Raw genomic sequence first — 21,833 nt, 5'->3', positions numbered from 1 at the left:
ACGTAGTGCAGAATACAGCACTGATGGTACTCATTCAAATGAATATATTTTGATACGCCTTAAGCCATTACTGTAGCTACAAACATTTCCTAGCAATAAGGGTTTTATTTTTTGAACTTCAAAATAATTCCCGAAAATTCCTGAAAAATGAAAAGCGCTTAAATTGTTTCGGATCTAACAGAGGGACGGAGTTATCTGCTATCAGGTGATAGGATGGCAATGCATCCCTCAGTCATATGATGATTAGGTAGGCAAACAAGAATTAACGCCATAAGAGCGCGTAAGGTAAAATTACAAGAAAAAAATAAACAAAGGAAACTGCGCTTACTTTGTCCCGATAACATATATTAATATTATAAGCACATATTTACTCAATAATATTAGATCCTGTCAAAAAACCCATGGGATGACAGTAATGAACAAAGAGAGCTATATACACTCGCAAATTACCAAATAACCCGACCCTGCTTTCTAAACATAGTAACGGCATCACCTATGTCTGACTGCGTTATGCCCTTTGAGTGTCTAATCTAGTTACAGTTCTCTGTACTGAGTTTTGACAGCTTCGCTGAAGGCTCATGGCATGAGGCATACAGAGGCGTACTTGGCTTCGATGGAACACTTTAGGAAATTCGGCATGTAGGCTTAGGTTTTTCTCCCTCGCATTTTGCCAACAGCGCTGAGATGTCGTTGACCATTAAAAATGCAAGGGGAGACTATCAATCCAATAACTGTGGTAGACGTCTCTCCATTAGCGCAAACATGTGGCGAGGTTGATACTACGCCCAGCGTCATATTCGAGTCTAATTAGTATAATGTGCTATATTACGCGTTGGAAATCAGTTTCATAAGTCTTTTGATGAGTTGTGTGAATCAGGGAAACAAGCGTGAGCAATTATGCAAAGTTACTAGGAGCTGAAATTATGACATGGCAACGTTGGCATTATGGAAGCAAAGCTGCTGTCTCATACCTTACAAACCTTATAACTAGATTTGATTAGAGTGCTCATCGGATTTGTGAAGATCAGAGGTTCCCAAGCAAATTTAAACCACTCTTGAAAAAAAAAAATTCTTCAGAAGCAATTAAGGCTGCATACACTTGAGAATGCGAAATTATCAGGCTTCGTTGCGTTCAGACTACGCTGAATAAGTGTTTTGAGCCATGACTAGGACTGTTTTTCGTACTTCTTTTTTTCAGCCCCCATAATCCGGCGGAGATCGGCTTTGTAAAAGTAACTGAATGGAAATAGAATTTCGCAAAGAATATGCTTTTCATTCTTTTCTTTTTAACTTTTTTAAATGTCTAATTAAATCTCACAATTTTTTATGAGGGGTATAAAAACATAATCTCTGTGAAATCTTATCTCCATTCAGTTAGTTTTACAAAGTCGATCTCCGTCGCACTAGCCCGTCTGATCGGTTTGTACGTGCAACAATTTTCTCTTGCTGTCAAGTGTACGATTAGATAGTACATTCGCAAATTATTTTACATACGTTACAACTGCCGAACTTGATTTCGCTGTGATCTTTTTTTACGTCATGTACAGTCCAGGAGACTGGCAGAGAAAGCATTGAGATCGATAAGAGATGTATAAAGAAGCAGACTGTCACCTGCAGGTAATATCCTCCACCCCCTTCAATGGAGCCAAACTTTAAGCACTGGCTAAGACATGCAATACACAGAGCACAAAAGTGCCGGTTGCCAGTGAATGGCTGTAGCGATAGCTATGCGGTTCCGTAGTCGCTCAACATGCTGAATTTCTATGTTCGAATCCACTCCTAAGGATATTGTTTTCCTTTGGAAGGTCAGAGGTCGGGGATTCTCAAATACCTCGTCACTTTTAGATTCACCCCGTGGAGTATTGCTTTTGAACTGAAATGTCAAAGACGTCAAGATCGCCACAAAATATCCTGCCCTAGAACCGCGAAGATCAGTGTGGAGGTGTGCCAGCCGCTGCAATTCCACTCATTTATGTTAGCTGACAGTTGCTAAGAGAAGTGAAAAAGCACGTCTAGATTTCGCAGGCTGGTGCCAGTCAGTGCTGAGCTCCAATGAACTGAAAAAAAAAAAAAAAAATTGCCGACGATTACGTTAGTTCCTAATGCGAAATTTGAGCGCAGCTTATCAGCTGTTTCACCTTTTCGATAGATTGAGGCAAAGATTTCGTGCAAGACACGCATGTACAATTACAGGCAAATTTTGTTAATTTTTCACACGTATTCCTTCAAATAACACTCCACTAACAGTTCTTGGCTGTCATGAAATAAGCTTTGTGCTCGGAGAAATGAAGAGACCGATTAAGTTATCGGGAAGTTGCGGGAGGCAGCGCGTGGGCTCATAGGAACGTTGCGCGGCGAACAGATAGCAGCGACTGACTGATGCCGCTGACGCCGCTAGCGAGTGAAAAGAACGTGCTGCGTTTCGGCTTGGGATGCACGCACCGTGATCTGATAGCAAGCCGGCGTTTCGGCAACTGGAGATTGATTGATTGATTTATAGGAAGGGAAATGCACGGTAACTGTCTCACTTGCTTTGTGTGGACACCTCAACCGCGCTGTACGGGAAGGAAGGAAGGTGGGAGTGAAAGTGGAAAGAGAGAAAGAGGAGCCGTAGTGGAGGGCTACGGAGTAATTTCGACCACCTGGGGATCCTTAACGTGCGCTGACATCGCACAGCACACGGACGCCTCTTCGTTTCGCGTCCATCAAAACGCAGCCACGGAGGTCGGGTTCGAACCCGGGTACTCCGGTAGAGTAGCCGGGCGTCTTACCACTGTACCACCCCGGCGGGGCGAATGAAATCCTTTTGTCCACTGTCGTTATGCATTGTTTAGCAGAGCGTATATTTCTTGCAAAGTGGCGCACTATTTTGTCTTGGGGAACGAGATTATTTCAAAGACATTTGATGTGATATGAACTCGAACATTATTTGTGCTGTCGGGCTCTAGTAACATACACGCTATTCACTCCCACTCCATATAGAGTTTCCCAATGTAGATTGAGGTATCTACAGAAACCAAGTGAGACAGTTACCGCGCCTTTCCCTTCCTATAAACCAATCAGTCAGTTCACGCGTTCAAAGGAACGACAAGGGACGCTCCACTGAGACACGTGCCCGGAAGCTGAGAATCGAAACCGGAATTTGGCTGGCGGCAATCTGGGCTCCAAATTGCCCACGTATTTGGCTCTAATTATTTACCTAATTAACCCACACCAACTATTTCGTCCCTTGATCACCTTTCCTTGACGCTCTATCCGAAGGTAATATGTTGTGGCTGTAGGAAGAAGAAAAACAAAATGCACGGGCCTGCTACTGGCTCTGTAGCTGAGCCACCTCCGCTGCCCGATTTATTTATAGGAAGGGAAAGGCGCGGTAACTGTCTCACTTGTTTTCTGTGGACACCGCCACCGCGCTGTAAGGGAAGGGAGGAACGTGGGAGTGAAAGTGGGAAAGAGAAAAAGAGAGCTGTAGTGGAGGGCTACGGAGTAATTTCGACCACCTGGGGATCTTTAACGTGCGCTGACATCGCACAGAACACGGACGCCTCTTCGTTTCGCCTCCATCGAAACGCAGCCGCCGAGGTCGGGTTCGAACCCGGGTACTCCGGCACAGTAGTCGGACGTCTTACCACTCCGGTGGAGGGGGAAATTACTCCGTAGTTTCCACTACGGTTCCTCTTTTTCTCTTTCCACTTTCACTCCCACCTTCCTCTCTCTCCTTAAGGCGCGGTGGAGGTGTCCACAGAAAACAAGTGAGACATTTACCGCGCCTTTCCCTTCCTATACATAAATCAGTTTTTTCTTTTAGGCTGCGGAGGTGGCTCAGCTACAGAGCCAGTAGCAGGCCCATGCATTTTCTTTTCCTTCTTCCTACAGCCACAACAACAAAGAACAACCGACACGATCACGCCCATGCGAAATATTACATACCCATGCAATGCTTTTGCAATAATAATAAAAATGACACTCGACTCTGTGCCCAAGAACGCGGGATCGAATCCCGGCCTCGGCGGCCGCTTTTCGGTGGCGGCGAATAGCAAGGCGCCCATGTGCTGTGGGATGTCAGTGCACGTTAAAGAACCAGGTGGTCGAAATGTCCGGAGTCCTCAACTATGGCGTCTCTCATAGCCTAAGTCGCTTTGGGACGTTAAGCCCCACAAACCAACCAACCAACCAACCAACCTTCCGTCAGTGTATGTTACCTTTATGTTGAATACAGAGACACGTCTCGGCAACAATCGCCGTTTATCCCGCTCAGAGGCAGCCAGTGAGGACAAAGAAGTTGCGGGACACTACCGTTGAGGAGACGGAATTACGTGCCGCGGTCGGGATCGAACTCGGGAACTCCGGCACAGTGATCGGGCGCCTTACCACTACACCACCGCGACCTTCAGCTTTGTGTTCTTTAAAACCCACCACTCTTCAGTGTTGTTGCGACTGCAGGAATAAGGAAAAGAAAATGCACGGGTCTGCTACTGGATAAGCTGGGGCTTCTCCGCTGCTTGTGTGGGCAGAATGAAAAATTGAGAAGAAAGAAAGAAAAAACGTGGCTGGGACTTAGCTAAGGTTAAGCGCAGCAAAACCGAGTCTGAAATGCCTAAAGCATAACCATAAGCTAAACCGTAAGCATATCCATAAGTTAAACCATAAGCATATCCATAAGTTTACCCGTAACCATATCCATAGCTTAAATCATAAAGCATAACCATAAGCTAAACCGTAAGCTTATCCATAGGCTAAATCATGGAGCATAACCATAAGCTAAACCATAAGGATCACCGAAGCTTTTCGCTTCGAGATGGCTGGTGCAACGATGACTGACAACAGATACAAATCCGGTGGCAGGCTAGCCCCCGCCGCAATTAGGTGGCGGTGACCTACCAGTCCCTGCCCCATAGGGCCAGGAGCAGCAATCTCCCCCGAGCCCCCGCTCCCCGCTTTTCGACGGAGGCGGAAAGGAAGACAGTTGTGCGCTGTGCGATGCCAGTGCACTTTAAAGAACCTCAGGTGGTCGATATTTCCGGAGCCCTCCACTAAAGCGTTCCTCATAGTGCGAGTCGCTTTGCGACTTTAAACTCAAGAAACCAAACAAAACCATCAGCTCTTGGCCAATGTTTTATGCAAAGTAAGAAATTGGAGATAATAAACAAAGACATTGTAATGTGCGCAGTGCGATGTTTTCAAGTCTTTTGCAGACTCGAGTACGTTCGTAACAGCATATCGCAGATATCGCAAAGCACAGCAAGAATTAATATGCGTTTTAAGGCAAAGAATAATGGTTCGACTATAGTAGAACTAATGTATTACTCAGTGGTCGTACATGTAGTGCGCTGATGACCAGTGTGCCAACTGCGGTGCTCCCGAGAGCCTCGCGCATGTTTTTTTCGAATGTGTAGTTGCGAGAACAATGTGGCGGCTCGCATATAAGATGTTTAACGTCCGCATAAACCCCGGCGTCAGGCGCCGGCGCACCCCTTTTGAACACTTTGTGTTCAGTGTGGTTCTGTTTGTGTTGGTGGTGCCGCAGGTGCCTCGCTGAGGCGCGCCGAACTCCTGCCCGAGCAATGTACCCAGCCTTGCAGAGGCTGCGCCTCGTCGTCTGGAAGTATATGTCTGGACAGTTAGAAACTGACGGCGAGACGCAGGCACACGCGCTTCTATGTTGCACGAGGGAGCAGACTTGAGATGCCTGTCGTCCTTTATTAGAACCCTCTTCGTTTATACTGTTTTCCCCTCTCAGGGGAATCATGTTATATTTAGTTTATTAGGCATATGTAACCTATAGTGTTTTGTATAGTGCTTTGTTTTGTGAATAATGTGTGTTTTTGTATGTATGTATGTATGTATGTATGTATGTATGTATGTATGTATGTATGTATGTATGTATGTATGTATGTATGTATGTATGTATGTATGTATGTATGTATGTATGTATGTATGTATGTATGGTTGGTTGGTTTGTGGGGTTTAACGTCCCAAAGCAACTCAGGCTATGAGAGACGCCGTAGTGGAGGACTCCGGAAATTTTGACCACCTGGGGTTCTTTAACGTGCACTGACAACGCACAGCACACGGGCGCCTTGCTTTTCGCCTCCATCGAAAAGCTGCCGCCGAGGCCGGGATTCGATCCCGCGTCCTTGGGAACAGTAGTCGAGCGCCGTAACCACTGCGCCACCCCGGCGGGGTATATGTATGTATGTATGTATGTATGTATGTATGTATGTATGTATGTATGTATGTATGTATGTATGTATGTATGTATGTATGTATGTATGTATGTATGTATGTATGTATGTATGTATGTATGTATGTATGTATGTATGTATGTATGTATGTATGTATGTATGTATGTATGTATGTATGTATGTATGTATGTATGTATGTATGTATGTATGTATGTATGTATGTATGTATGTATGTATGTATGTATGTATGTATGTATCCAATAAATTCTCTTTAGAAATTTTATTCTGTATGTAAATACTGATTTGTGATGTATTTGTTCCTGAGGATGTATTTACCTGCACTTTCCTTTTTTGTTAATCATGTGTATTTCCTGTTATGGTCATTTGTCGCCGCTCACGTGACTGTCTAATGTGACCGTCTAATGTCTAATAAAACTTTTTCTAAACACAGAACGGTACTATATATGTTGTAGGTAATACCAGCGCGGTGCCATGTGTGACTAAAATGAGTGTGTTAGTCAAGGCTCGAGAGCGAAATTAAAACTTGGTCTCTGGAGGTTCAATGCTGCTGAACCGACTGTGCAGTGATAGTTTTGGCTGTGACTGTAATAAAAAAATAATGATAATAATATTATAATACGACCGAGTTTTCCGTTGATCCTATAGCTTCACCGTGTGAAAGAAAATAACAGGGATTCAATGCTGCTGAACCGAATATGGAGCTACAGCTTTAGATGTGGGCGTAATAAATAATAATAATAATAATAATAATAATAATAATAATAATAATAATAATAATAATAATAATAATAATAATAATAATAATAATAATAATAATAATAATAATATGACCAAGATTTCAGTTGATCGCATCAATTGATCGGTGGTTTTGTAGAACCCACTTTCATACCCTGCGCGTGCGATTCCGGCAGACGCTCTGCATCTCGCCTCGGTCAGCTCCGCATGTCGTCGCGCGCATGAAGAGTGTGAAAACTACCCTCCTGTTCGCACTGTCGCGCGCTCCTGGTGGTATGCCTCTATCCACTTTCACCCGTGTGCTGTGCGATATCAATGCACGTTAAAGAACCCCAGGTAGTCGAAATTTCCGGAGTCCTCCATTACGGCGTCTCTCATAGCCTGAGTTGCTTTGGGACGTTAAACCCCACAAACCAAACCAAACCAAACCTCTTGCTGTTGTTGTTGTGGCTGTAGGAAGAAGGAAAATAAAATGCACGGGCCTGCTACTGGCTCTGTAGCTGAGTCACCTCCACTGCCTCGTGCGGGCAGAAGAGAAAATAGAGAAGTAAGGAAAAAGAAGATGGAGAGAAAGACGCGCGCCACAACAACAGCCGTCGTCCCCCACTGAAGCAGTGGGGATCCAAAGCACGGTGGCTGTTCCTGGCCCTACGGGGCTGGGACGGTAAGTCAACGCCGCTTGCGGCAGGGGCTTGCCAGCCACCGAATTTTTAATCTGTTGCAGGCCGTCATTGCACCCGCCACCGCTTAAGTGGTGGACGACGGCTGTTGCGGCGCGCGTCTTTCTCTCCCTCTTCATTTATAGCGAAAGCAATACTACTTTCACTTTCAAGCCTTTGCGGTGCGACGGCGGTGCACATGAAATGACCTTTCGCATGACCTCTGTATGACGTCACGCCTCAAAGCTGGGCGACCAACTCGCGCCGTCCGTGAGAGACGGCGGTGCGCATGAACGGCGGCCTAACTCCCGCTCTCTCCGCCAGGAGTGCCACAGGTGTTATGACGTCACGCCTCAAAGTTGGGCGACCAACTCGCGCCGTCCGTGAGAGACGGCGGTGCGCATGACTACGATGCCGCCTACTGCTAAGGCAGCTCGCCGTAATGAGCGGATGAAACAACGAGAAGAAGAAGAAGACTGGTAACACGCTCTCGCGTCATACTCTTAAAGGATGAGCTTAAGTGTCCCCTATAATGTATCGCCTTACACTGATAGGGCGTGATAGGGGAATAACGTAGCAGGCAAAAGAAGTTTCCACCGTTGCTATCGCAATTCAACTAGGGTTAACCAGAGTTAAACCACAACAATTTTTTTCTTTCTTTGCTTTCTCTCTTCTGTCCGCACGAGGCAGCGGAGGTGCTGGGGCAGGTAGGTCACCGCAGCTTGTGGCGGGGGCTAGCCTGCCACCGAATTTTTATCTGTTGTAGGCCGTCATTGCACCCGCCACCGCTTCGGTGGTGGATGACGGCTGTGGTTGCGGCGCGCGTCTTTCTTTCCCTCTTTCTTTTCTTTCTTCTCTATTTTCTCTTCAGTCTGCACGAAGCAGCGAAGGTGTCTCAGCTACAGAGCCAGTAGCAGGCCTGTGCCTTTTCTTTTCCTTCTTGCTACAGCCACAACAACAACAACAACAACAACAACAACAACAACAACAACAACAACAACAACAACAACAACAACAACAACAACAACAACAACAACAACAACAACAACAACAACAACAACAAAAAAAAAAACCTAACAACAACAACAACAACAACAACAACAACAACAACAACAAGCAGTGGCAGGTGTAATGACGGCCTACAAAAGATAAAATTCGGTGGCTGGCTAGCCCTCTCCGCAAGCTGCGTTGACCTACCATCCCAGCCCCGTAGTGCCAGGAACTGTCACCCTTCACCACCTACCCCTCTTTCTCTTCCTCTTTTTGGCCAGCGCCACATTCGTCACAAGTAACTGGACGGCAACCGTGACGCAACTGGCGAGGGCGGGCGGCTGGAGTCGTGGTCGGCGCTACAGCGGAGGTGACTGCTAGGCACACATATGTGGTACCGGGGCACATCCCGTCAAAGGTGATTTCCAAGCCTGATCTGACATTCAGCTCTGCAAGCGAGTAGTCCAAATGTGTGACAGAGTATGCCACATGCCTTGCTGCGGTGGCTCATGGGTAAGAAGCTCTACGGTTGAATCCGAAGTACCCGGGTTCGAACTTCAAAACCGTCTGCTGTTTTGGTGGAGGCGAAACGAAGAGGCGTCTGTGTGCTGTGCGGCGCCAGCCAGATGGTCTAAGTTACTTCGCAGCCCATTGATGTCAGTGCACGTTAAAGAACCCCAGGTGGTCGAAATTTCCGGAGTCCTCCACTACGGCGTCTCTCATAGCCTGAGTTGCTTTGGGACGTTAAACCCCACAAACCAAACCAAACCTTTCTGGTTTCACTCCCGCCTTCCTCCCTTCTCTAATGACGCGGTGTAAGGGAAAGCCTTTCTAGGCTCGTGCTGCATTGGCAGAAAGTGACCGCCGGACGCGTCATCGGGAAATGTCCGCTGTATGAAGACGAAAGAAAAAATGATTGATAGTGATATCAATTAATAGAGGCTAATAGATAATGGTACTAATGAGTACTAATGACTTGTAATGACCCATATGTTTAACGACGACGTGTAATACAATTTATTAAAAATAACAAAATGCATAGAATGACTAGTAATGACTAAAAGACTTACTAATGTCTTGCAATGACTACTAATGGCTTGTAATGACCAGTATAGCTGATTACAACTTGTATCGGCTGCATTTGATTAGAAACCACTAAGCATGCTTCTTTATGAGTAGTAATGACGAAAATCACTAAAGTGACCTACTAATGACTTGTAATAACTACTGATGACTTGTAATGACTACTAATGATTTGTTATGACCAGTAGGTCTATCGATAATTTATAACAACTAAAACTGATTAGGAACTGCTAAAAATGCTTTGTAATAAGTAGTAATGACTAAAATTACTAATGTTTGGAAATGACTATTAATGACTTGAAATGACCAATATGTCCAATGACGACTCTGTAATGACTACAACGGATTAAAAGTTATTAAATATGCTTAGTAATGAGTCATGTTGACTAAAATGGCTGTAATGATTAGTACTGCTACTAGGCCTTCGCCGTTCACCTCTTTAGAGATAACTTGAGACCCTGTAATTTTTGTTTACCCTCAGCTCTACATGCGAGAAGTGAAATTTCGCTCCTAAACTCTAAAGTGCCTTTTTTCATAATTTCAGGGAATATTCACACAGCTACCTTGGTCAAAACGTCGGCGTAGCAGCAGTAGTAGTCGACACCGTGTGTCAGAAAGAACCGCCGGCTGCGTGACAAATCGTATCATGTTAACTTGTGATGCTAGTGATCGATATGTGTGTGATAGGCGATAACGAGGTTAAATAAACGTTTTATTTAATTTCAGAAATAAAGAAATGGAAATTTGAAAAAGGGAGGTTCAGAGGTATCAAAATGCTCGGACTGAAAAGCCAATCACGACGATTAGAAAAATTGAGTGTGCAATTGATCAAATAATTGAAAGAAAAGGAAAAAATGAGAATGGGAAGCCGAACATTGCTGATGATAAAGATCGGTATGTAAAAAAGAAAGTGAAAAATAAATAAATAAAAATAAGTTGACTCATCGTCCGCGCGTCTGAAATGCTATCGCGTCATGACCTTAACGACGGAGCTTTCAAAATGCTCGAACTGAAAAGCCAATCACGACGATTAGAAAAATTGAGTGTGCAATTGATCAAATAATTGAAAGAAAAGGAAAAAATGAGAATGGGAAGCCGAACATTGCTGATGATAAAGATCGGTATGTAAAAAAGAAAGTGAAAAATAAATAAATAAAAATAAGTTGACTCATCGTCCGCGCGTCTGAAATGCTATCGCGTCATGACCTTAACGACGGAGCTTTCAAAATGCTCGAACTGAAAAGCCAATCACGACGATTAGAAAAATTGAGTGTGCAATTGATCAAATAATTGAAAGAAAAGGAAAAAATGAGAATGGGAAGCCGAACATAGCTAATGATAAAGATCGGTATGTAAAAAAGAAAGTGAAAAATAAATAAATAAAAATAAGTTGACACATCGTCCGCGCGTCTGAAATGCTATCGCGTCATGACCTTAACGACGGAGCTTAGGTGTCCCCCACATTTTTTTCTTCCAAATGTCAGTACATATACTTGTCCCCTGCTAGAGTTAGGCTCGGAAAATTGCTCCGAATACACTTTCGTTGCCTATGCACGCGAAGCAGTTTTCTAGCTTGCCCTGTACCTCGGTTGCTTACGCTCATCCCATCCTCTCCCCCTCTTGCAATGGACACTAATTCATAAATAACCTCTTGCTCTTTAATGTTTCGTCTTTTTTAGGCTTACATATTCTCACGTGCGATGTTCTCGCTGCTCGTCTAAGATGCAACCACTTTTTTATACCTCCATTATGATTTTTAGAAGACGTATGCACTTTTCTACAATGCTTCAGGGAATATATGCAGACTGTATGAGTCGCTTTTAATCCGTGCTGTATCGTTTGGGGGACAGAACCGCATGCATACTCTGCGCTAAGACAAGAGCAAATGATAAATTAAATAGCTAGGTGAACAAAAATATTAATAATAAGCTACGTAAGTTATATTTCTTCGTTTCATGTCTGTCAGTTTGTATGCGACTTGAATAGTCATTGCATTGTCAGACAATCAGTATGGCGCACAACAGGAAGGGAGTAGGACATATGACACAATATCATTTAATTCCTCTGCTCTATTTTTCCCTGGTACGCAGAACTGAATTTTTGGTCAAACTTTCATGTGTGCCTCAAATCATTTAGCATATTTTGTTGTAGGCTGTACCTGAAGCGTTTCGAAACTACTCCGACTTGACGACTGTTGTGTGAGGAATAAACTCGGTTTTTGACTCGTGTTTCGGCACTACGTTCCGCTCTGTCGACAGTATGATTTATGCCGGGCAATCGAGCTATTCTGTGAGACGCCCGGTGAGCTGCTGCTAATGAAACACTGCGCTGCTGATTTGTATGCTTGAGTGCTCTATAAAAGGTCGACATGGTCTGACATGCGTATTGTGTCCGTATATATGGAAAGAGATGATTCTGAGGATTTAATGCTGCCGCGGACGCATGCCATATTGTCATCACTAGGGGACAATATGGCATGAGTGTGTTCTGTAAAGTTTTCGATCAAATACAGTTTTGATGGCATTGTCTCTTTGATACCGGTATTTATTAGCTGATAATATATTTTAAGGTATCGAAATTATTTTGAAACAATTAGAAAGAAGTGTTACTGACACGCCATGACACGTCAATATGTGATGCATACTGTCACCACTAGGTGACAATGTAGCATGAGTGTTTTCTGTAAGGTTTTAGCTGAGCGAAATCTCCAAGACGATTTTGGATGGGTATTGTCTCTTTGATACCGGTATATTAGCTGATAATATATTTTAAGGCATCGAAACTAGTTTGAAACAATTAGATGTGCTACTGACACGTCATGAGGAATTTTACCAATGCTTTCTAAGCTACTTTCTGAATTATATGCAGCCTGTTTAGTGTGTGTAGTATTTTTCCGGAGAGTAAAATAGAACAGCTTAGGAAATAGAAAAATGTTGAGTTAGAGAATCAGCTTTACGTTCAGCGGAACGAAACAGAGCATGTTGCTTACGATACCGACTATTTTGACAACTTTTCCGTACTTGATAATGCAGGCGTCAAGATGTGTTGATAACGCGAGGCTGATGCTCTAACACAACGCCACAAGTGGCCTTTTAGCCAAGGCGATTTAATTTTATCAACTGCGGCACAAATCTCTGGCCCGTGAAAGCAAAGATCTGGTCCAAAGACCCTTTCTTGAGCATTTATCTTCTGAAAATTTGAGCTCCAGGCCAAGGCTAATATGTGCTGATTAGAAAACAGGTGTGTACAAGGTGGCAAATGTGTTCTAACTAGTGCCTACTGAATTTAAGGCAGATGCTATCTCTAGTGTCATATACAGATTATATGTGATGTGATGCAAATAAACTTAATTCAATTCAGTTACTAGATTACCAGTTGCGCCTAATCCTTAGCTGAAAAGTTTTCACCTTAAATGACAAGCTTCGTTCCTGTAATGAGGCAATTATGAAATGTCTGAAGCTCTAGAAAACTACGGTCTATAGTGTTTTGTCGTTGCGGATGCCTTAGGAATTTTGGTTTGCGCCTTAAATTCTAAATGTGCTAGAGACCTTTGACCAAGGCTTACCGCAAATGCTATTTTTAATGTTTCTAAATGTGTACTTCTGGCTGTAGGGATAAAAAGAGGGAGGGGGAGGGGCAATATGCAAATAATGTATTATTGCGATGGATATAGTCCACGCTCTGGGAAAATGCCGGCATTGTCGTCTTTCTCCAAATTCTGTGATTATTGGAGATGAGCCACGAGGTCTCATGACATCACACGCCCCTTCACATCAATGCTCGCTCAGGTCACTTGTATTATTCTGACATCATCAACTTTTCTGCCAATCAGGGAATTTATAGCCGAGCTGGCAGGTGCCTCTGCCGGGTGAAGCCACATTTAAAGAATAAGCTGGTGCCGTCGTGTGTTACGAATTATTCTAATTGGTCGAGAGCGGTAGCCTTTGCTCGTGAAGGCCCACAGTTCGCCCATTTGTCAGCGCCGGGCTAATTTAAGTGACTGTGTGACGATATCAACCGCTGCATCTAAGAGGAGATTTCGTAGCCGAGTTTTAGCAGCTGGTTGTTTGAAGGTAACATGACAGGGTACTGCATTCTTCTCACGCCATATATAGGGTAGTAGCCTAAGCCAAAACGCAGTAAAAAGGGCTCTGAAAAAAATACTAATTGGGAAGCAATTAGGAACACTACTTTGAAACAGAGTACAATATTCATACGTAAATGACATTCCATCATTCCTTAAGAATACTGGAGCTTCACCTTTGGTTTGAAGCCTGCAGCTCATGATTGCGACCTGAACAGCATGCTAAATTAAGCAAGCTAAATTTACCAACTAGTTCGAGAGCTTGTTCCTTTCAAACTAAATTAAATGGGTAGGAAACAGAACACGTAAGACTCAGACATTTCCAAGAGTTAAAAGCCATATCCATTCAAACGCCTCAGAATCCAGCGGTTCCTTTCAATCCACGATGAAAGCAGGATTGAAAAGAGCATAGCCACTTCATTATATAGAACACCTTTACAGAGGGATAATGGCAGCAGAGACGAGTAAAGGTAGAAGACAGATACACATACCATGCCTTTGCAACCCGATGCAAATTGTTGAGCGCGACGTAATTTACACTTCCTTTTGAATACTGCTACAAACACGTGCACTGAGCTTCTGTAGCGGCTCGCGTACTACCAAAGCGGCGAAAATAAGACCGCTTGTCATGTCCAAGAAGCAGTTGTGAAAACAATAGACAACTATTACTAAAACTAACAGCATCTTGGCAGGAAATAACATCAACTCGACGTGTGTTTTGAACATAACGACATCAGGCTGTTGACCACTACAAACGTTATTTATAAGAGTATTGCCACTAGTTGCCATTTATATTTTATATTCCCCTGCCTATTCTCCTTTTGTGTCTCTTAGTCTCTCTTTGTTGAGGTAATAGTCAGACCAAGCGCGATAGAGGCTATTACATTTTTCTACGTCTTTTGTGCTACAACCTTTCTCTAGTAGAAAGTGTAACTTCAGGGGAGTTTACCGCTTATTTGTCTTACGTTGCTTTTCCTTAGGATGCACCATGCGACTTCGACAGCAGGTGAACAAGGTTAGACTCTCGACAGCGCCCGGCGCGTCTCAAGGGTAGTCCAATTCGCTTCCCTCGAAGCGTGTTTTGCAACGCGACGTGTCTTCGCACGCGTGCAATGACCGCAGATACGTCTGGAGGACTTGGAAGTCCTAAAGCACGTAGTACCCTTCAGGGTCGGCAGCCTTGTTGCGAAGCAGCACTGCGATTTTTGTTGCTTCGTTGTGAAACAAACGGAAATAGCACTTAGGACTGGCGCGAAGAGACTAATCTCAGAAGACGCGAAAAACTACTTGCTCGTATCCGTAGCACCGAGCCCAAATAAAACCTTTAGATGATCTTCAAAAGTCCCTTCTCTGCATCTGCTCATTGGTGGAGCGAACATATCATTTTTCGACTAAAGTAATCCACAAACAGTTCTAGCTACATATGCTCCACAGAATACATCATATTTCGTGTATACATGGTTAAGGATTGTTTAGGCCCCACGCCACATAGTTATGGGAAGGAAAAAAATTGTGTACTTACACAGTATGTTTCGCCAAGGAAACGGAAATACGCCGATAGCGGACTGTCTGTAAAGGCATTCATACTTTTTAAATCATCATTAATTTATTTTGTGGACACGGCACAACTCAAATTTTACGAGTAAGGTGACTGATATGAGAGAAAAGATGACCGGCGGGCCTGTGACCAATAACAATGAAACAGAACATGATTAATATGTATAATTCAGAAATTGAAGATTTCTATCCCGTTAGCGACTACACTTGTTGCAGGCCAAAACAAAACGTTTTTAGACACATAAATGTTTGCAGGCTGTTACCCTGAAACGTATGGCGTCGGCGTGATAATACGTTGTAGCAGAAAAAGAATCCGCGTTTACCAGCTTGGCAGAGCGAACGTTGATCATAGGTGGTTAGCAACAATGAGGCCCGCCTTTAACTCTTTAATATTGTAAGACGGGAAAATAATTTGGCAGAAGAATGTGCCTTACGCCAGAGTCACACATAGCTCATATATATATATATATATATATATATATATATGAGCTATGGGGTGAAATTCAAGTGAATGTCCATTTAATGGTATACTATTTCATAGCAGTACAATAATCGCGCCGGCCACTACAATGGCGCTGGCACATATGTTATATTTTTATGTGTCTTGTCAAATACTGTCAAATCTCATTCTTTACGTTAGTATTGCACACATACTCGGAGAGTGGCACACGTGGCATTCGGGACGAGTATCAGTGGAGTGAACAAGAGGCTTCTGTTTACCGAAGGATTGCGAGAGACTGTGACAAAGAAATTTTGTTGCTGGGCCGTGTTGCTAGGTTTTCTGGCGCCACTGATCATACAAAAAAAAAAAAAAACAAATATAGAGAAGCATGAAGTGTTTCTAAAACCTGGTCGAGAGTGCAAACACCAGCAGTATTTTGCTACATTTTGAGACTCTAGTTAAAACTAACAGCGTCCGCAAAATTTATCTAGCCTTACCTGAGACGTCTTCACAACCTGTGCAGGGTACCGCAGTGTCCGTTCCAATCGACAGGAGTGTTTGAGACCGCTGTGAAACCACTTTGCCCGAAATCTTAGACAGCCTGGCTCCATTAGCCGGCTCCACTGAAAGAAGGTCTGTGTACCTAAGACATTTCAAAAATGCAGTGAAACCTCGAAAGCATGCTTTCGAGGTTTCACTGCAGTGTGCCACCGGGCTTAGATTTTTCTAACAATTCGATTCCTCTCGTCACCTTCTCAGCATTCGCTCTCATCCTTACTCAATACCACACGTATCAACACCGTTGCCCCGCCGGCTTGTCGCATTCAGTGCTTGTTGCAGAACGTCAATTTACATGGGCTGCGTGTTCAGTGTCCCAACACTTGGCTACATACTTAAATTGCTAGCAATGTACGCAAAAAGTGTAGCGAAAAAAAGCGATGCAAATGTATTACGCTGCTCCCCACCGCGGTGGTGCAGTGGTAAGATGCGCGACTACTGTACCTGTGTAGCCGGGTTCGTTTCCGACCACCGGTGGCTGCGTTTCGACGGTGGCGAAATAGTGTGGCGTCCGTGTGCTGTGCGATGTCAGTGCACGTTAAAGAATCCCAGGTGGTCGAAAATTCCGGAATCCTCCAGTCGGCGTCTCCATAACCTGAGACGCTTTGGGACGTTAAACCGTAAAAACCAGACCAAATCAAGCATTACGCTACAAGATTACGCTTCTGAGACATCAGAGCCAAAGTACAGGTTTTCACGTAGTCGCGCTCAACCTGTGTGCGCCAACAGAGTTCGCCACAACGAAGGCTTTTCACGCCATTTGGGGTGACTTTGCCTTGCTTGCCTTCTGTAATGAAATGCAATGGTAACATTTTTAGTTTGAGAGCATTGCAGTTTGAGCAAAATGGCTCCCACGTTCATGACATCTTCAAATGACCCAAGAATAGCTCTGAAATGGCATCAGTTATTTTCTTTTAGAGAAATCTGCGAAAATTTCCGGATGTAAGAGCAATGTTAAACAAACCATCTGAACGGCTTTGGTAAATTTACGTTATTTTGAATTCCACTGTAAATAATTGTGGCACTGAAGCGCACTGGATGGCTGGTGGACAGCTACATCTCTCGTTATTAAAGCTAGGTGATGTGTGATTCTCAAGTTGTAAACTTATCAAACGTCGAAAGATAAAACTGACGACCGCGTAAGCTTGCATACAAAAACTGTGAAAGGTATGAGGACCAACAACTAGATCAGTAAAAACAACAACTAAAGAACAGGAAACGAGGCAGGCATCACCACCAGGACACTATCGGCGAGGCAACCAATAAGTAAAGCATTGCGAATTCAACCCGTTCATTTGAATATATGCGACACATGAGTTTATCCTTAAAAAGATACGCATATGACAACGGCACGAAATGCTTACAGCCAGCCTCATGGCTTCGTGGTATGCGCGACGTATTGACCAACTTCTTCTGCCTTTGTGAAGTCCCCATCAGCGACCAGCAAAAACTTCAGCTGACGTGACTTTCATTTTTAGTAAATGGAAGTCACGTGCGCAGGTAGTAGACAGCTTTTCTTTTGCTCATGGAAGGTCTACATGCCCACACATGCAGATACAATATTAAAGACAGCCTATAAACGTTATGTGCATCAGTTTGGTTATTACTATGGCTGCTTCCAGGGCAAAGCAGACGCTATACTTTTATAAGAAAACAGGTTTCTAAAACGCGAATAATAATAACTGAAGAATTTCGTAAATACTTTTTTATACCACTTTCGTGGGCTGATAGTCATGGCGGAGTGCTCTGAGTAAAGTAGGGTATCATAGTGTTTTGTATTTAAAGATTGTGAGCCAGTAAAAAACACAGCCAGAGTTACAGCTTTATACCAGAAATATCAAATACAGCGTGAAGCCTGGTCCCGACATTAGTTGAAATGTATAGGATAGGCGGTGGGAACATGCCTGCTTGTACTTAAGCATATGCAAATTTCCGCAGGCATAAGCACGGAAGAAAGAGGTTCGAGGTTGAAAGAGGTAAATTAAAAAAAAAAGAAGGATAATTTGCGGCCGTGGGCTGACATTCTGGCAGAAACGCCCATCTCTAGCAGAAATTTTCCGCACAAAGCGGGCCGTCTGAAACTGAAGGCCGTGCGATGTGAGGAAGGAGCCAGTAGTGCTTTGAGGCCCTTGAAGTGGCGGAAGGGCAATGTGGGAGAGAGGGAAGAGATAGCCCATTCTAGATGGAATAGTGTCGGGAGCGCTGTACAAAGCCTATGCGAAGAAGTGACAGTCATTCGTTTTCATTAGGTTTCAGCCGAGGGCAAAGCGCCTACCTGTAACTGTACATGAGGGACCGTCTCCTTTCTAGAGAGTGTGCTGTGAGGGGCGCATGGGACGGTCCTTGCTGCGCTGCACAAATAATCTGCGTAGCAGAAATGCGCACTCAAATTCTCCCACAAAATCTGCGTTGCGTCTCCATGATAACCGGGTTCCGTTGCTTTTTAGCGACCTCGCTTCTGCTCTCATTTCCAGGGTGCTTTGGGGCACAGATGATTCAGTAAATGCAAACGGAAGCGGCAAGTACCAGGCCTTATTACCAGTGCTGCGCTTGCGTTATCTAAAGCGTCTAGAGAGTTTCTGCATGCCTGTCAAGATTATACATGACTGGTTGATAACATCCGTTCGTGTGAAGTGTGAGGCATCGTATATGGTACTGCAGTGTGTTTTGCCATTTATCTGGGTAACACGGATGCGTCTGTGTATAGCACATACACGGCTAGTCTCCTCTATAGCATGCTCAGAGTTGTCCTCTGGATTGATGTATGTTTGGGTTCGTATTGCACACTATAGGCGAGTCGAAATCCGGGAGTGCTATACAGGGTTGAGTAGTACTGTTCGGTCAATGGTAGTTATGGCACCACGTAGCTGAGACACGATGACATCGCAGGCCTGAGGGATTTCACGCTGGCGTTGCATTTGACTTGCGCTGTGCGCGTGCAACTATTTTTCAAATGTGCTGGTATTGAGTGTGCCAAGAGAAAGGACTGCAGTCATGCCTCTGATGCAGTCTCATCTGTCTTGGGCGTAGGTAATTACATTTGGGTTGCTCTTCCATGGTGATATGTGTTACGGGAGTCTAAGTACGGTGACAATGGGCTAAGGCTTGTGTCAGGCGCTCTCTTAGGAAGTAAGGACGCCGCACTCTCTCTCTCTCTCAATCCGTGCGATCTGTTGCATACGGGCGGTACAATGTTCATCACCTGCGGATTTGGAGCTGGAACAACTGTAGCGAGGTCTGCTTTACCATTGTCTTGGATGCAGTGTGCGAGACGACGGATTCTCGCCTTGGGAGGGACATGTTGTACGTTGAAGCGCACCGTGAAGCTTAGTGAGTAGTCCAGGGAAGAGTGTATCAGGAGCTGCTGTGCCGTTTCGCTGCCGCATAGCACACAAGGGCGTGTGTCGTCGCCTGGAGCGCATTCTGTATGGTTTCATTCAAGCCCGCCGCGGTCCATACGACAAAGACCTGTGTGTTAACAGGACGCTTTATCAGATCGATGATAATCGCAGTAGTAAGAAGATCCACCACTGACAGGTTCAAAGCAAAGGTGAGGTGGGGTGTCGCACCCATAGATCTGGATGTCGTTTGAGGAGGAGTCGGTGAACTCAGCCGTGTAAGTGCAGAGGTTCAAGAATGGGCGATCTAGTTCTATTCTGAATCCTCATGGTTTCCAGTCGTGAATTCAAGAATTGCGCCGGGTCCAGGAGAAAGATGACAGGCGCCTGCACTCGACTAGGATAATACTTACCACTTCGGGTTCTCTTTTTAGGAGAAGAGATGGTGTAGCTAGTTTTATCCGGAATCTACACTGCGCTTCTGACTGGACCACGGCTAGCTAAATTTTAGAATAACCATCACGATTGCGGTTTTCCAGGCCGGCGCTAGCCCACCCGTTGCCTCTATCGAGACGATCTCCGTTTTGTGGTGAAAGAACACGGTTGCTTGGCGCATAGACATCCGTAATTAGCTGCTATGACAAATCCATTGAGTGGGGGTGGGCTGTTATTTCTTCCTGCCCAACTCGCTAACAGCAATGAATAAAACAGCGCTTTCTGTTATCAGGTAGCAGTTACGCAGTGAATTAGATTCGGGACAAGTATTGTACCGTAATTTCCGCTTGCACGAATGAGGTGGGCTTTGCCTTTTATTCCTTTTTCAGAATTTATAGACAGCAACTCAAACTGCAAATAAAACCGGCTTTCGAATCCAACACCAAAAAGCAGCGCTTCGCTGCTAATTATGCAGTAAAAATTGTAGTATGCAACACAATGCCAGGGCAAAATACAAACTCCGGGATAGACACAGGAGGCACTTTCGTTAGCCTAAAACGCACACGATGGCGCCGTTACGCTGCGCATTGTGATTTTTCTTGCTTATGATTTCAAGCCCGTTCACTCGAACTGATATTTGGGCTGCCTGTTGAATCATAAGTGTCGTAATTCCTCTTCAAATTTTGTACAAAACATTCCAAAGGCAGCAGCCCAATCTGCAATATCCGCGTCGCCCATCAAATGAGCGCTGTGACACTTCAGTGCTTTAGGCAATTAATTCGATTATTCTTTCATCTTCGATACTACGCCAGGTGCATCTGTCCCTTGACTTTAAAAAGGATACTGTGAGGTACAGTGGGATCCCTTTAAGAACGGAACATTGCCCTTAAATATCTGCAGCTCAGCGGAAACGGTTTGCCAATAGCGCAAGTTACTATTTCGTTGAGAATCCAGGTAGAACGAGAGGAAGAAAATGATTTACACGGTATGAAGGAGCACGGTATGAAGTTCGCAGGTCGAGCCAACGTTTCGACAAGTGGACTTGTCTTCGTCTGGGCAAAGCGATCATCACTGACAGGTGTTTAAATACGCTTTCGCTTCCGAAGAAGAAAAGCTGGGGAGGGGGAAAGTGGGTGAGAAGAAAATATGTGAAGGATTGTGGAGGGGAGGATGGGTGAGAGGAAAGTAGGTCATTAAGTGAAAAAAAAAAAATAAGTTTCTTCAGTATGTATTTCTCAGCCTGGATCCAGGGATCCTGCGGCCTGCAAAAAAAGTAAAAGCCGCAGTTCAAGAAAAACTGCAATACCGCGTAGATGATTAGTCACCACTTAAGCAGGTTTGGGACAGATACACCTAACAAAGAGACAGGCTTTGCAAAGGGCCCTGATAATTAAGGAATATATCTAAGGGGGACAATTCTTAAAACTTTTTTCAAATGTGTGTGTTTGTGTGTGGGCGGGGGGGGGGGGGGGGTACAAAGTCACAGGATAATAACCCCACAGTGAACCACAGCTGACATGAAAAAAAAAAATTCGAGGACAACCTCAAACAATAAGTGATAAGGAGGAAATGTGTTTGGAGAAACATGTACAGCTTATGCTATTGCGGAAGGGAATAGAGTGTACATGCGTTGTGAATAAACTGTACAATTAACGCTATGTGGGATTGTTTTCCCTATTAGGTATGATGCATAGGGAATATACCTAAGGGATTCTAACGTTTTTCGTTTTGGGAATGACGTATGGG

The 21,833-nt window shown here is 44.3% G+C and overlaps 1 long non-coding RNA gene across 1 annotated transcript; it reads left to right on the top strand.

Annotated features, from left to right (window-relative positions):
- Positions 1–1,373: 1,373 nt before the first annotated feature.
- LOC146190536 (uncharacterized) lies at positions 1,374–10,614 on the top strand. Its single transcript, XR_014706326.1, has 3 exons — positions 1,374–1,423; positions 1,548–1,617; positions 10,400–10,614. It is a non-coding gene; the product is annotated as an uncharacterized LOC146190536 (long non-coding RNA).
- The last annotated feature ends 11,219 nt before the right edge of the window (positions 10,615–21,833 follow it).

The sequence above is a fragment of the Amblyomma maculatum genome, chromosome 4 (genome assembly GCF_055883805.1).
Source record: "Amblyomma maculatum isolate TAMU_Amacu chromosome 4, ASM5588380v1, whole genome shotgun sequence".
Classification (NCBI taxonomy): domain Eukaryota; kingdom Metazoa; phylum Arthropoda; class Arachnida; order Ixodida; family Ixodidae; genus Amblyomma; species Amblyomma maculatum.
The sequence above is the reverse complement of the archived record's forward strand: the minus strand, read 5'-3'. Positions and strand labels throughout refer to the sequence as shown.